We start from the raw sequence: 13,448 nt of genomic DNA on the forward strand, positions 1-13,448 counted from the left end.
TTCAAGTAAAGCGATACATCCCCCGTGTAAGTCCAGACTGTATAGAGAAACGTGAAAACCTTAGTCACCTATCCGTTTAAGAACTGGTATTTGAAAATCTAAATCTGCGCTGAAATAGTGTCGTTGCACCTCAGAAGACACTAAGTTAATCTATGGAGAACAGATCTTTTGTCCGAGAATTCGAACCAATACACTACTATTATTTCTTATACATATATCACTATTCACATCTCTCATAAAACGCATAGATAGGTATTTTCAATTTCCTAAGGTTCTTTTTGATATTTTGACCTCTTTCGTTTTGTTGAGGACTTGGAAGATCCTTCAAACCTACTACCAGAAATATCCAAGTCGGAATGTCCATACTATGTTATATTTTTATTTAAGTTGAAAGGCCTACCTCGTTAATACATTTTCAAGCGTTGATAGGGCAAGTACTATCCTAATTCTTTATAGTTAAAGTATATACCACTCTTGGCCAGGAAAGACACGCTGGGGAATAATTTCACATCTAATCAAAACCGTATTAACGAGGAAAGATTTTGAACAACTTTCAAGATACCATCAGCACTTATATTAATGATTTTCCATAAATAGTTCACGATAAATCTTCTAGGAACAGGTACTGAGGTCTACATCACTTATCTTGACCAAGTTAGTCAATTCCTAAATTTCAAGAATCTTCAGCTATAACCAATAACTGTGGATATTAATGACGTGCATTTCAAAACTATGCCTCCTGAATATAGAGGGCTCGTCTCTCCTTTTTGTCAAAGTAAACTACAGTTATAATTACGTTTCGTCAAAGCTGGATGGGAATACCCATCCGGATGCGTTGCTTCTAGTAATTTTTCCCGACGTCGACGGAAGTCATTTCGAGCAACTGCTATGTCGTTAATTGGCGCAGACCGTGCCACACGAGCTGAACTCAACAGTCTGCCTGAAGATTTCGGTAAGATCGTACACACCCGCTATTCACGCTTACGCTCTATGAATTGACACTTTCTCTAGCATCATCTAGATGCACAACTGCCGTCTCAACAGCACACAGTTGTACAGGGTAGTAAAAAAACGATAGGGAGCCCTATAAATTCTGGCTTTTTAATCTTCGTACCACCTCCTTGATTTTTGTCGTAGAGAAGAAACTCACCCTATATAAGAATTGCCTTAGTTACAAACAATTGAACTAAACTGTTCAATCCTCACAGACATCAGACATTCTATGACGAGAGCCATATTACACTGTAGTCGTACCAACTTCTCCATACCTATCTTCCAGCTAGTATAAACAGTACTTCTCTTACTATGAATATGTCATTTTGTTTGCCCTTGTATGAGCAAATATACTTTTTTATATTTTTTCCTTCGTCTCCTTCATTTTCTTAATCAATATTTATGGCGGATATCTACAATGTCCACAATACAGATGTGACGTCACAAAAGGAGGAGTTAATAATAAGGCACTATAGTTAGGATTGCAAGAGACTTTTTGGCTGGGTTTCATTTTATGTTACATATTCATTCTGTTAATGGTTTTGTTACAGTAAAGTTATGTTAAAAGTAAGTTAAAGGTAGGTAGGGTCACACATTAGTTTTTAAGCAGTGAATTTCAGCAGCAATTTACTGTGAAATAATCAAGAAATGTGTATTGAACTCTACGTGGAGTAGAGGAATCTATTTCCTCATCGGCAGACATGAGTGAGAAAAATGGATATTATAACGATAACACTCTTCCTGGTAATCAGTGGCATTCATAGTGCAGAAGTAAGTATAAATTAACAATTTGGTTACAACCTATCATATTTCTCCGTACACAGTGTGGTGCTATTAAATAATAAAAGTATTTACTTTCTTCCCAGCTCTAAAATAGTACACAAATATTTAAAAAAACATAACAAAATGGGATCTCGCATTCGGTGCCACGATGATTTTGGAAGTTTTCGGGGCTTTCAGGCGTAGATTGACTCCCGACGTTTCACCGGATATTGTAGCAAACATTTCCAAGAATCCGTTTTCTTCAAACTCAGGAGTAGACTCTGAGAGACTCGGATATTGCATTCAGCATTCACTTCCGGAATCAGCAGTATATACAGAGAGACTTGAATAGTACGCTTGGCATATTCTCTCGAGTGAACCTTTGGATATGTCTGTGGAAGTAACCAGTGAAACGTTGAGAATTTAAAATCCAACAGAATGAACTACGGCCTAAAATGCAGAAAATTTAATTTTCTTCGATATAAAAGTAATTTGATATTATGTTAAAAATATTTGATTCCATATTGACCCATATATCTTCAAGATATTTTCCGCTTGAGACATCCATATCAAATTTTGAAGTGAGTTTCATATAATTTTATTTAAAGAAGAGGAAATAATATCTTGAAATATTTTTCTCAGGTTTAAGAGCAAGAAGTGTCATAAAAATGGGAGCCCTTAAAACGAAAAGCACTTGCCAACATACGGGGATGTTCTTCATGGTGTTTTATTGTGTTTGAAACCTTAATGAATATCATTCACGAATTATGATTGTTTCAACAACAAGGAACAATGGCAGCGTTTTTCAACAGACATTTAGATTTCAAACATTTAAACGAGCAACATCTAAATGTAACCGCAATTCCAATTGAATATAAAAAATACCACATCAATATACAGTATATCATTACATAAACTGGTCATTTATTGTTCTCTCAGAAATAAACTCTAAAAGATGAATGCTTCATACACCAGGATAGTGCGTAGCCCACTTTATCACTCGGTCTGCTAAAGACCTCCAGAGTTGTTATTCCTTGAGTTAACCTTTTAGCTGTTAATCACTCTTGAATGTTTACACTTCTACCCAAATTTAATATCAGATATGATGCATAAGTTCTATGTGTATAAACAACGGAGATGAGGCAGTTAAAAGGTAAACTTGTTGACAATAAATTACTACTCTTGGTTAATGAAGTGCTATTCAATACATCATTTCCCAAAAACCCATTCCTTCTTACACTAAGCTGTTATAAACGTCGTGATGCGTTTACTTTGGTTTTATTTTCAACAACAGACATGAATGAAAGAACTACATTTTATTTTTTTCACATTTTTTTGTATGATCTCTGTTATGCGTTTAATATTTAAACATAAAATTCTCTTGACCTCCATATTTATGACGTATTACCATATACTGTACACGGTAAAGCTTCCGTTGACGCTTAGATTTAAGTAAGGAAATAAAGTTTAGATTCTTCTGTATGCATACGGACCAGATGAATCATTCTAAATAATGATATAGCGTCCGTACCACATATAACATATGGACAGACTGATGAACAAACAAATCGTAATTTAACAAACTGAAGCATAAGAATTTGAATCTGTTTTAAGAGATTCCGTCGTAGCCATTCACAGAAAATTTCATACATGTTTTCATACAACAGGCGAGCATTGTAGGTGCAAACTTTACATCACCGTTGAGCCTAGAAAAACCTCTAAGTGATTATATTTCAGCGTAGAACGGTGACCAGAAAGGTTTTGTCATATAAGGTTCAGTATTGCATATACAACGTTAACGAATTTTCGTTGTTAGTGAAACATGTGCTGCGGGTCAGTATTCCACCGGAAAATACTCTCACAAGGCGCAACGACTACATACTATATCTGTACAGAAGATTTGAGAAACTCGCCGGTATAAGCAGGATATTAAATTCAAATTATGTAGACCAGAGATGGTAGTAAAACAATTTTATGATACGAATTTGTAATAACTTAACATTTCTTTCACATTCTATTTATGGAGACGCGAAAATGAAAATGTTGCCTAAAAATAATGTATTTTAACGAAGCCTTATAGATATCTCTCTCTTGTTATTACAGTGAGTTGCTAGCTGTCAGGACTCCAGTATTAAATTAGCATTAAGGGATGGCATTTGCATACAAAATAAATAATTTTCGGCTTTCAATTTATAAGAAATTTACGCTAGTAATCTTGGATCACAGGAAATAAAGCTGGATGTAAAATCTCAAAGCTATGTAGTTGATAATTTATATTCTAGAAATTTCACCACCATTGACCAGGATTTCGACGAGGACTTCGTATTGTGAACACGCAAAACTCAAGTCTAAAATAGTATTCTCTTGTCTCCATTTCCGTTTTCATGAAATAGCTGCTAACGTATATTCTACATATATAAGATCATTGGCTGTTTCTTCGGCTTTTACTGGAATTCTTATGAATATATGAATATATTTATTATAAAAACTTCCTGCAACAGCTGCAGGTTGCCGAAAGGCAAAAATTATCCGAACAACAATAATATATACACGAGATGATATGAAGGCAAAAGAGTGAGGCAGGTCAAACTAATATCTAAGGACCGCAAGCACGATTCTTGAAATTCATGGTGGGATTATTTTAATGGCGATATTATGAATGAAATTAATGTCTATTCAGCCAAAAGGTATTGAAAAAGTTGAAATAATTTAGGAATGGTTCCTCGAGCTCCTAACATCAAGCCGATTACAGAGATGGATGAGAGCTTGTACTTTTGCTTATAGAAGTCCACCGTTTCTTCATAAATCCTTCTTTTAACAGCATCGACCTCTTCTGGCTGGTTTTCGTTGGTCTCAAATCTAATTGTTGGATCATTGATGAAATATTCAGAAGAGGAAGGTTTAAAATCAATAATGGCAATGCCTCGGTCGCTTCCTCTGTTGGAGACAGATATTATAACCTTATCCTCTCAAATCATTAGCTAGCATTGATCTGGCGACATCATGGCGTGAAGTGAGTATAAACCACATTGCTTCGTAGAATCCATTAAATCACGAACAATTTTTGGAGTATAATTGAATTCGGAATTATAGAAAGAACTAGGAATTTACAGACATTTCTAGATATAAGTTTTTCCGTCTTAAATATTGAAATTCATGGAAATATAAATACCAGAAACTTTAATAAAAGTTTAATAAAATAACTTTAGAATTTTGTTTGTTCTAATTTTCTTCGATCGATGGGGTTAAGACATAACTTTAAGGAATGGAGCTCTCGTTCGAGGGAGGTAATTACAACTGCTGGACACATTTGAACGAAATCTGATATTTACCATTTCATTTAATGAGTTTGATCGTCATAATATGATTTTAAAATCAGTAAATTAAGTTATGGCTTCAAATTTAAAGGAAGATTAAAACAGTCATATTCCTTCTTCAAGACTAGTTTATGTTTCAGAGGAAAATACAACACCTGACTTTTGTTGTTGATCGAAACCTATTTTTTAAATTAGTAAAGAATGAACGGTGTGAGAGTAACTCCCAGTGACCACATAATTTGATTGAGAGAGCATATGATTTGTGGCTATTTACAGCTAGAAGTGTACCAGCCAAATTGTTTTAAAGTGCAACAATACTGTTACCCCATCAATGACAATAAAATAGGAATACTTTAATTTCAGAAAAATATATGTTGTACTATAATAATAGTAGGTGGGTGAATTAATTCAGTGGATCTCAAGTAATGACTTGAGACTACAAGGCGTTGGTAAGTGGGAAAGAGTACGTAAATATGAGTGGTCCTCCTCCGGTCGTACTTTCACGTGAGGTCTCTTGTGAAGCAGCGGATGAGCACTATTATCATAGGAGTAAACATAAGTTACTGGGAGGCACTATCTGATCCAATAGTCAATGATGTATGGTTCTTAATACAAAAACCTGTTCCCCATCCACCGAAGCACAAAAATGCTCGCCTATTATCCATGCACATTTCCGTGAAGAAGAACAGTCTGTTCAATACTCGTGAAATCAAAACCATTGAGCCATGAACATTAATTTCAAACATTTCACTAACTAAGATTTTGTTTTAGCAGTCGGCTCAGTGCCAGTTCTTATTTCTTTGTTTGATAGGCCCCTGCGAGGAAATGCTCACAATAAGGGGCAGTACAATTAATTAATATGGCATCAGAGTGCGCGTTTAATATAAAGTCACTGCGGGTGTAATCCATAAACTGAAGACCTCAACGGATTTGGGATGTAGCCAAGAAATCAAAATTTGGGGGGGGGGGTTATTTCATGGTATACACTATTTGATTCAATTGCACATGCAAGTATAGAAATTAATTCATCTATTAAAAACTATATTTTATTTTTATAGCTTAAGGTATTAAAAATGGTGCATGAATTGGAAGTGACACAATGTCTTACTTTTGTATATAACAGAAGAGATATCGTACACATGCCCTCAGAACAAAAATGGCAGCAGATAATATTAGATAATAATAAAAACAAAAACAATAGCAAAAAATATAGATGTGATTTCGTTTATGGTCTTTATTTAAATGATCTGTTACACCTGGTTATGAGCCAACACAAACACTTGACTGATATTCCACCCTTACGCCATTATTCTGGCTGTAAAACAACTTGAAGTTGAAATGTAAGACACCACAGCAATAGAAGCGTGATGATACACCACATTACCGCTGAAATAACTTTTTTCAAAAAATGTGTTGGCTACATCTCTATTCCGGAGAGGTGTTCAATTGTAAGAATCGCTTTATTTTTCAGCACTTCTATGGCTTGAATATCACATCTGTTATTATGAGACCAAATCATGAAAATTCAGATAGAAGTGTATATTAAATTCTTCGTAAATATACAGAAGTTAGTATTTCTGGTAAGACAACACCGGATAATAATATTAAATCACCTTATGGAAGCTTAAAATGGAAAAGAGAAATAGAACAGTATATGGCAAGGAGGCCAAGAGATTTGTACCCAGAACCTGAAGTAAACGTCTCCTACAACAGCGATTGTTAGTATCCGTATCTGAGTAACACTCAACAACCAAATAAAACCCGGAGTCCAAAAAATTAATGAGTAGTTGGCACATTTCTCTTTTTTTAATGAATCTACGTTCACCAGAAGCTACCCCTGTACACATAACAACCACGTCGTGGTGTCGAGTTCATCACATGAAACAGAAAACTGATATATATCATTTATTGCTTCGATATTTCTTTTCCAACTGACTTCGCCTACAGGTCCAACTCAACCGTATTTTCACATTTACATATTACTATATATTTACACTTCACTAAGTAACTATCTTGGTTTGTTGATAGTGTTGAAAATAGTCAAGTTGCGTAGGCCCTTACAGACGAAATATGACCCTGTAGTTGTGACTGTGGCAGTCTATATTTCTCACAGCAAGTACAGTACATAGTTTGAAGAATGGTTAATTCCTCCAATATAGCTTCTACGTATGTTCGTACCAGTTAAAAATATATTGAATCTTACATTCTCGTGCACAAATAAAGGAGCATGTACAAAGAAATAATTCAAATGGCAGAGCTAAATAAACGTTGATCTACATATTTTCAGTCATTCACTCCCTACAACCATTTGTATCTACACTTTGACCCAATTTTAGTTTCGCCTGTCTTAAGAGACAACATTTAACACACTTTTCTTAATCCAAGATTGACTCAATATACCCCTGCGGTTTCGTCTGGACCATCGACTATGGTATATGACTCTTCCTTAAAGAGAATAATCCTGAAATTGGATTGTAATTGATGAATTTCCTCATTCAGACGATACTATCTGACAATCAGTTATAATTGTGTTGGCGGTTATCGTAGTTTTAAGGACTAAGAGAAGGGAATTGTCAACCTATCTTAATATTAATGGTACTTTAGTCCTTCCGACTTAATCGCTAGCTGGGCATAAGAGAGTCAGGGTGTGGTAGCCACGAAAACATGTGTAGACCTACTGCGGTCGCCATGGTGACGTGCCTGCCACCGGACTGAAGTTGCTTGGCGTTGTCAAACCTTTCACTTCTCAGATTTTGCTCGCATGATACAACAGAATACAGTGGTCTGAACGAACATCAGATTGAGTAGGAGAAATGATGTAGGAATGTAACAACGCCGCCCAACGGCACTTCAGTAGGCTCTCCCTCCTTGCGCTAGCTGTCAGAACGCTTCTATTAATATTACGAACGTACTTCATTGCTGGGCGTGCCACTGGAATCGGTGCCCGAAATATTTCCATTTCTTAGATGATGGCTGGGACCTTGGTGTCAATGATGTTAAGATGGTCGCCCTTCAAATCCTCATCGATATTCTTGAGTCAGCTTTTCTTTACAGTCGTTCGATAGAATATCCACAGGGTTGGTCATTGTTCCCAGAGTAGATGATGCAGTAGCGGTGTATAATTTGACAAACATAACTAATGGCATGACTAATGTAGCATAAAGAAGTGGAAAGAAGATAAGGAAATACTGATTATAGGCGTGATGAAGAAAGACTCGCAAGAAATCTGTACGATTATTCTGGGTGATTTCCAACAAAAGAGATTTGTTACGAAAATTTTGCAAACTCTGGGCTGGGAAGACTTGGGAGTAAGGAGTCGAGATGCTCGACTAGGCGGTATGTTTCTAGCTGTCAGCGGAGAGGTGACATGGAACTACACGAGTTGACGAGTAAGACTGAGTGGAGATTTCAAAAGCACAAAAGATCATGATGTGAAGATAAAGTTAGAATTCAAGAGGACAAATTATGGAAAATTTTCTTTTATAGGAAGAGGAGTAATAATTTACTGAGGGATGAGTTCGATAAATCTGCAATTTCTATGAAATCATTTTAAAAACATAGGTAAAAAACGATAAGGAAATTTTCACATACGCGACAGTCCTAAATGCGGTTCAGTGGCGACTGATGACTGAAGGAAGGCAAGAATTAACCATGGAGGTTGGATAGTAGAAATGAAAGAGAGGAGTCTGACACGGGCAAATGAAACAAATGCTACACTGAGATAAGGTTCCACGACTGTCACTAGACGTTTCCATATCATATCTAGTTTGTCCTTGAGTACACAGTCCCTTGGCTTCAAATCAACTCCAAAACTACCGAAGCAATTTACAATACTTGAATACAGGTCAGAGTCTACCAGTAAGGATTCCAGACGGAACAGGTGATGAGGTTCAACCACCTTTGATCGCGGGACCAGTAAACGAAATTGGCGCCATCAATGTATTTCCACGCATCCGGTGCCTTTGCCTCACTTACATGCTGTCTCTGAAAGTCGTCACCACCATCACCTTAATGTTGGCCCGCTGGTGCAACGAGACGAGGTCCAAACTGCAAAAGGCGATCAGTACTTGTTACTGGAGCTATTCCCTACTTGTACGCCATCAGCATATAGCAGTGCAAATGGTGCCTCTGGAAGTAGAAGATTAAAATACATCTCTTTCGAACACTTATCCTCCCAGTACTCCAGTACAGGATTGAAACGTGAACGAAGTATGCTCGAAGTATTCCAATTGCGATGCCTTCGTCAGATACTGGGGATTTCATTACGCGACTGTGTTCGAAGATAAGTCATTAGTGAAATGTGGCACAACCAGACACTCATCGAATAATGCACTCAAAGACTTCTATTTGAATGGTTCCGTATTGTTTGTTGATCAACACTCGACTCCTGCACCAACTACTCTGAGGACAACGACCATCGAGCGACCCAAAGGAAAGTTTAACCCAAAAACGCTGAGAAAGGAAAGGAATGAAGGCATGTCGTGAATACTGTCCGGATTTCAGCGGCATCCACAGCTGTGTACTTGCTACGGAGCTTGCTACAAGATAATCCAACTAAACAAGAGACTCAAGGATTAAGCTTAGGAATTCGGGGCCAACGACTGTCCAGAGTGAGTGAGAAAGTGATCTACCGAGGAAATTTGCAACTGAAAGTTGCTGCTATCCCAATTGAAGCTCAAAGTTCTCCCAAGGCTCATGAATCAATAGGCGTTGATGCCTCGAATGACCACGATTCAGAGGATCCTAATGAGTTGTTTAGAGATCACTTACTTAAAACGATATTTTGCTGGAAAAAATCCATTCTTTCATTACGCACACAATGTGAGAATATAAATAAGTGACCTAATCATGTACAAAATTACCGCTTCAAAATCTCAGCTATTAAAGTACGTAAAACGAAACTTTACTGCTTAAATTCATCTTCAGAGTCTCGTTCAATATACCTCCTTTCTACATAAAAAAATATCATCAACTTTTAACTGGTAACTTTAACATAATTAGAAACTTTGTGCTGAAACTCGTTACTTGAAGAAATAATAACTATCTGCCACTTCGATAAAATTTTTGGAGTTGCTTTTCGTTTTTAAAGAAATAAGTTCTATTTCGTTAGCACATTCATCCCACACCAGCATATCTACAGGTTACTCCTTACGTTCTTCCAACATTTTAAAACTTTCATCCTTTCTTTTAAAAAGATTAATAATATATCTTCACTAACTCGAAGCATGTAATAATGAAAAGGTGTATTTACAAGCACGCGTTATTGAACACGTCCCGGCTAACACAAGTGTCTTCAATCTTCCAGTCCTATATATCACTTCCTGTGTCAGTGTTTCCTCGCAGGTCCACGTCGGACCTGCTGTGGTGGAGGGATGAAAATGGAGTCGCTCACAATCTGGTGTGCTGTTCGCTCCTGAAACAGAAGCACCGCACAAGAGAAAGAGAAACAAGGTCCCTTTATTGCTGACGTTAGCGTCATGTTCTAAGGAAGAAAGAGGCTGAAATGACAAGACCACCATTCTTACACAGATCAACACCAACCCCTTGTTTCACAACTCAAAAAGAGAGAGACATAACAATTTAGTTTTGATTTTGTAGGGATTTGAAAATCATCTTGATATAATTGAAGAGTTCGGTACAACATAATGGCAAGTTTCAGTTTTAACGTAGGGTTACGTTCCTTGAAAATGGGTGCATGGAAAAAAATGAAGACGCTTTTAATGTTTGGGTAGAATTTGCCATTTAACTAACGATTATATTTAATTTCTCAATTGGCGGATAAAAGAGGAGGCTGCCTGTTCCAAAAATAGAAAAGAATGAAAATCTGAAACTTGATTTACATGAAATAGCGTTTCAAAATAATGCAAACGTTTTTGCTAAATATGTGACGTCACAAGCATACTCTTTTATAAGATGGCGCTGTGTTAATTCACACGCTCAGTTGGAGGTTTGCTGTCGTTGCGAATACATCGTGATCATTTGTATAGAATAGCAAATTTAATAATGGGAAACGAAGATTTGATTATGATTCGGCAAGAACGTGCGGAAGGAAGAGTTGAAACGCGAAAAGTGAATGATGAAGAAATAAAAGAAACAAAACGAAAGAAAGGCGTTACTATGAGAAACTGAAATAGTGAAAACAATTTACAATAAGTCACAACCTTGAAGCAAATGAAGGTGCATCTTCGTCAAGTACGACTATTACCATAATAACATCTCATTTCACTTGTTATTCTTTAAAATAACATTTTCTTAGGATTTCGCCAAAAGTGATCTTTGCTCCAATAAGGCTGATGATGACCCCTAGATGGGTCGAAACTAGTACCGTGTAATTTATAATTTTGTGAATATATTTTAGTATTGAAAAGGTGGAAACGTTTACGTTGTTATTTTTATTATTATTACTTATATATTATTCTCAGTTCAATACGGACCAAAAACATGAAATTCATAACCATTAAGAATTATCCACATAATATTTGTCTCCTATAAGTCTGCGAAGCCCTCAAAAGACTGTGGACTTTAAAATAGTGACCTATTCTTGTTGAACTGGAGATATCTCTGTCTCTTGGCGTAATATCAGAATTGAAATAACCCTGAATATTTGCCATTAACTGCTCATCAATGAGCTTGCTATTGCTAAGGCCGATTATGCGATTAGTTTGTCGGCAAATGGCAGCTAATTAAAAGCCATACTCAGTATGAATAAAGCTGACGTAAACAGATATACGTTACACGTAATGGAGTAAATTAAACTCGGTGGGTAATAATCTACTGAGAAATAATCACTGATCAGAGCCAAGATCAAGTGGTTCTGGTTTTGACTCACACAATTATGCGATCAGTTATTCGACAACAAAATTGCAAGCCATAATAAAGACTGAAGATGGCATAAGCAGGTTTGTGTTGCCACAAGAAAATATTGAAAACAGACCAGTGGATGATGATATCAATTCATATAGAGGGGAGTGGTCTATATTGAGACTTGCCACTGGTATCTGTCACGAATTCATAATAAACTATGATAGTAATAATACAACAATCGATTTTGTATTGAGAATTATTATTACTTAAAACTAAAATTAAAAGTTCACCTTGGTTCATTCTAATATTACGTCACAGAAGACAAATAATGATGGACAATTAAATAGAAGTTATTCATGGATATTTAAAATAAATATTTACGAAAATTTGCAGTGTGTGGCTTACCATTAGCTTGCACCGAGCTCGCCATTTCACAGATATATAAAAAGTCTAAGTGAATATCTTGGAAAGGAACACATTTCTTTAGCATTACTTGTGTCGTGTGGACGTGATACAGGGCTCTTAGATTGGTGAGGAAAGGAAGTATGAGTGGATATAAAACTGCAAAGGTGAAAGAGGTTTTCAAGGAATGATGATTTTCCAGGTATAAATTAACATAATTAATAAATAAGGTAAGGTAAGTGCGCATTCTGCCCGAGGGCAGGTCCGAACCTCCGTAGAGGTGTGCCCGAGCCGGAGTTTCTTTCCGCTCCTCCATTTCCTTATCCCCCACCAATAGGGCGTGGCAACCCATCCAAATATTGACCACGCCCAATGTTGCTTAACTTCAGAAATCCCACGGGATCCGGTGTTACAACATGGCTACGGCCGTTGGCAAGTTAGTTCATTTCTTCTAATTGGTTGCATACCTTAAATACGGATTGCTGATTAAGATCAGATGGATGAATCGAGTCACAAACCAGAAGATAATGAATGGAGTTGGCGAGAAGAGAACGATTTGGCGAAATTTGACCGGAAGAAAATATCGAGTCCTTCTCTGTGATGTAGTGGTTAGCGTGATTAGCTGCCACCCGCAGATCTCCAGGTTCGATTCCCGGCTCTGCCACGAAATTTGAAAAATGCTACGAGGGCTGGATTGGGGTCCACTCAGCCTCGGAAGGTCAATTGAGTAGCGGTGGGTTCGATTCCCACCTCAGCCATCCTGGAAGTGGTTTTCCGTGGTTTCCAACTTCTCCTCCACGCAAATACTGGGATGGTACCTAACTTAAGGCCACGGCCGCTTCCTTCCCTCTTCCTTGCCTGTCCCATCCAATCTTCCCATCCCTCCACAAGGCCCCTGTTCAGCATAGCAGGTGAGGCCGCCTGGGCGAGGTACTGCTCATTCTCCCCAGTCTGAAGCTCCAGGACACTTCCCTTGAGGCGGTAGAGGTGGGATCCCTAGCTGAGTCCGAGGAAAAAACCAACCCTGGAGGGTAAGCAGATTAAGAAAGAAAGAAAGAAAATATCGTGCTGTAGGACTCATCTTCAGACACTCAGGACTTGTTCATTTCAAGTTGGAGGGAAGTGTAGGAATAAGAACACCGAGCTAGATCAACGCATAATTTTGTTTGA

This window comes from Anabrus simplex, chromosome 1, assembly GCF_040414725.1.
Source record: "Anabrus simplex isolate iqAnaSimp1 chromosome 1, ASM4041472v1, whole genome shotgun sequence".
Lineage (NCBI taxonomy): Eukaryota > Metazoa > Arthropoda > Insecta > Orthoptera > Tettigoniidae > Anabrus > Anabrus simplex.